Source organism: Onychomys torridus, chromosome 1, assembly GCF_903995425.1.
Source record: "Onychomys torridus chromosome 1, mOncTor1.1, whole genome shotgun sequence".
Lineage (NCBI taxonomy): Eukaryota > Metazoa > Chordata > Mammalia > Rodentia > Cricetidae > Onychomys > Onychomys torridus.
In genome coordinates, this window is record NC_050443.1 from 23,833,971 (window position 1) to 23,838,256 (window position 4,286).

Below are 4,286 nucleotides of genomic sequence, written 5' to 3' on the forward strand. Positions count from 1 at the left end.
TGAGGTAGGGGCTGAGCCCCAGTGTTTTACCTACTTTTCTATTGCTGTGAAGAGGCATCATGACCAAGGCAAGGTATAAGAAAGCATTTAATTAGAGGTTTGTTTCCAGTTTCAGGAGGCAAGTCACTGACTACCACAGCAAGGAGCATGGCAGCAGCTATACAGGCACAGTGACAGTGCTGGAGCAGTGTCTGAGCACTTACATCTCACCAAAAGCAAGAGGTGTAGACAGAGAGAACTGGGAATGGTGTTGGCTTTTGAAGCCTCAAAGCCTGTGACACAACCACTCCACCAAGACCATGCCTCCTAATCCTTCCCAAATAGTTCTGCCAACTGGGGACTAAGTATTAAAATATATGAGCCCATGGGGTTCATTTTTATTAAAAATATCATCTCAAGGGTTCTTGTCCTGATATGACACTTCTTAGAGGAAGACAAGGGACTTATTTACATGCTCTTGTTCTATATTTTACTTTTAGAAACAAAGGAACTACCCTATTACCCTACTGGTTTGTAATGGTCTGGATAAATTAGGTTATATATCAGTCACAAAACATCCTAAAGCCTCAGTGACCAAATAAGTCTGTTTTTCTCTGTTGTGTGTAATGGTGTAAAGTCTTAGTCCCTTTTCCTGCTGTTATGATAAAATACTCTGAAAGAAGTTAAGGAAAAAGAGGTTTATTTTGGCTCACAATTCAAGGGGAGAGTTCATCATGGTGTGAAGCCATGGCAGTAGGAGTTTCAGACAGGGAGTCACACTGCATCTCCAAGCAAGAAACAGAGTGATGAATGCTTGTGCCCAGATAGCTTTCTCATTTTATACAGTCCTGTACCCAAGGCCAGAGAATGGAGCTGCCCACTTTAAGTGTGAGTCTTCCCACTTCAATGAAGCTAATCAACATAATTCTTCACAATCCTGCCCAGAGGTTAAATTATCCCTCACATGCATGACTGCAGGCTCATCTCCTAGATGATCCCAGACCCTGCCAAGTTGACAACAAACACTAATAATCACAGGGACTCAGGGACCCTATGAAGGAACAGTGCCATCTAGAACACTGTTGGTGGATGAGCAAAGGGAACATGGCCCTGGAGAGTCTCCCACTGGCCTCCAAATGCTGCAGTTTTCAAATGATGCACATGGCTTCTGCTCATGCATCAGATAGGGTGCATGCCCCACTCAAACACAAAGGGACCAGGAAAATTTGGGCTAACAAGTGCTATAGCTGTTCTCATTGTCATGTGTCTATTTTAAACCCAATCCCTGGCAGGCAGTCTAGGATAGCCAGGACTGGTTTACAGCAACATTTGGAGGGTGGTGAGTAGTGGCTGAGGTTGTACAGAAACATCCACCACCTGTGAATGGAGCTGAGATAGTGAAATGCTGTGGGAATTCTCTGACATTCTTATGCCAATATGAGACTCTTGAGTCAGGTTTTCTTTACCTCTCTTTCCATTCTTCCTTCTTCCTTCCTTCCTTTCTTTTTTTAAAGTGAAGTTCTTTATTAATTTATAATGTACATATAGAGAATTATGTGGATAATAATTTTTTGGAAGTTCTACAATATGAGCATGACCCAGTAAGTACCCTTTCTTTTTCTTCTTTCTTTTTAACAGACTTAATTTACTTTGTTTTTCTTGTATAAAACCCTTATATGGTGGCCACAGCTGGAGCCTGGGTTCTCTGAACTCTGGTGTGGGTTTTCACAAGATGGTCAGTGAAACCTGATAAGAAGACTTGGTGAACCCAGTATCTTTCCAGAGGTTGGGAGTCAGGTAGCTGTAGGTCTTAGAGATGGCATCAATGGTGACCTTGGAAAAGTTTCCCAGGATGGCAGTGCAGACCCTGGTTGATGTGTAGTCATAAAACAGGCATCATCAATAGCTTCTTGGGAACAGGAGCAGAGATGATGCCAGTGCCTCTGTGGGAAGGGATGAGTATCACCAATACAGAGCCATAATGGCCTGTCACTTTGCATGGAACAATGTGGGGCTTGCCAATCTTATTCCTCTAGTAACTTCTCAACACAGGGACAATGGAGGCTTGGCCAAGATGAGGGACAATGGAGGCTTGGCCAAGATGATGGTCCCTCAATGGCAATGGCTACTTCCTTGCAGCACTCAACACTAAGACCAACATGACCATTTGTTGTCCCCAATAATGACAAAAGCCTTGAAGCTGATCTACTGCCCAGCCCAAGTCTGTTTCTGCACTGGCATGCACTTTTGAACCTCATCCTTTAGGAATGCACCCAGGAATAAATCAATAATCTCAGGTTCCTTAATGGGAAGGAAGAACAGGTAGATCTCCTCCAGGGACTTGATCTTCATGTCCTTAACTAGGCAGCCCAGCTTGGTGATGAGGATACACTCCTTGTCTATCTTTGGCTTTACCTCCACAAGCCCTGAGGTCTCAGCCATGGCCACAGTCTCGAACACTGTGGGGGTGCCCAAAACAGCTTGACCATATAACTGCCATGACAGACTTAGGCCCTTAGACACAGCTTCTGTAACAGGCTTACTGGCAGGTAACACCAGGATACAGAAAAAGCCATGAGCTGACACCACCCAGGGACATACTTGACATTCAAAATATTACATATGTCACTAGACAAATGTCAGCCAATCAGGGACTTGAACCCAGGATATCTTCTCTAACCTTTGTTATGATAAAAAAAAATCATCCTGCCTGGGCTCAGTGCTCTCTGCTCTCACTGCTGCTTTGGACAGAGAGTCCAAACTCCAAGAGGAAATAAACACTCTTAAAATAAAGGCTCTTTGCTTTTACAGGTGGTATTCAGTCTTCATTGGTGGTCTTTAGGGGTCTCTGAGATCTGGGAATAACATTTGGGGGTTTGTCCCAGTATGCCCCAAGCCCATCAGGACTATGACCCAAAGCCAGCTAGTATGTTTTCTGTATGTCTGTGTTTATATTTGTGTTTTCTATGTTTTCTTTCACTTGGACATCCTTTTGTAAATGGACTTTTGGATATCCTTTTGTAAGTGAGCCCAAAATTTGTACCTGCAGAAGGTTCTTTGGATGGATTTGGATCCCTTTGGTTGATTTGTATTTGAATTTAGTTTGTATAGATGGGGATGGCTTGGGATTGGTGTCCTCCTTTTGGTTTTGTCTCCAGGTGCCAGGAGACATCCGTCTTGTGCATTGTATTTTTTTATTTTGAATGAATGTTTAGAAGTATTTTAAAAACTATTTTTATTTTATAATTAATTTACTTTTACATATCAGCCACGGATTCCCCTGTCTTACCTCCTCCCACCCCACCCCCATTCATACCTCCTCCAAGGCAAGGTCTCCCCTGGGGAGTCAGCCCAGCCTGGTAGATTCAGTTGAGGCAGGTCCAGTCCCCTCCTCCCTTTGCTAAGGCTGAGCAATATGTGTCAGCATAGGCCCTAGGTTCCAAGAAGCCAGCTCATGCACCAAGAACAGGTCCCCATTTCACTGCCTGGGGTCCTCCTAAACAATTCAAACTCATCAACAGTCTCACTTATCCAGAGGGCCTAGTCCAGTTCCATGGGGGCTCCTCAGCTACTGGTTCACAGTTCATGTGTTTACACTAGTTTAGCTATTTGTCCCTGAGCTTTCTCCAATTGTGGTCTCGATATCTCTTGCTCATATAATCCTCTCACTGATTGGACTCCTGGAGTTCCACCTGGGGCTTGGACATGGATCTCTGTATCTGCTTCCATCAGTCACTGGGTTATGACAGTTAGGGTGTTGGGCCATCTGATCACCAGACTAGGTCAGCTTAGGCATCCTCTCAACCATTGGAAGTAGTCTATAGTGGAGGTATCTTTGTGGATTTCTGGGGACCTCTCTAGCACTCTGCTTCTTCCTATTCCCGTGGAGCCTTCATTTATCATGGTATCTCATTCCTTGTTCTCCCACACTGTTCCTGATCCATCTGGGACCTCCCACTCCCCTAAGATATCTTTCTCCAGACCCTTATCCTCCATTACACCCCTTACCCCATTTGCTCATGTAGATCTCATCCATTCCTCTGTCTCTGGGGGATACCTGTGTCTTTCTTAAGGTCCTCTTTACTAGGTAGCCTCCCTGGAGTTGTGAGTTACAGTCTGGTTATCTAGATTCCACTTATGAGTGAGTACATAGCATGTTTGTCCTTCACTAAGGATGATATTTTCTAGTTCCATCCATTTGGCTGCAAACCTCATGATGTCATTGTTTTGTTTTTGTTTTTGTTTTTGTTTTTTACTCTATTGTGTATATGTACCACATTTTATTTATTAATTCTTCATTTAAAGGG

General features: G+C 43.8%; 1 pseudogene; it reads right to left on the reverse strand.

Annotated features, from left to right (window-relative positions):
• Positions 1 to 1,651: 1,651 nt before the first annotated feature.
• On the reverse strand, positions 1,652 to 2,421 carry LOC118592142 (annotated as a pseudogene).
• Between the last annotated feature and the right edge of the window lie 1,865 nt (positions 2,422 to 4,286).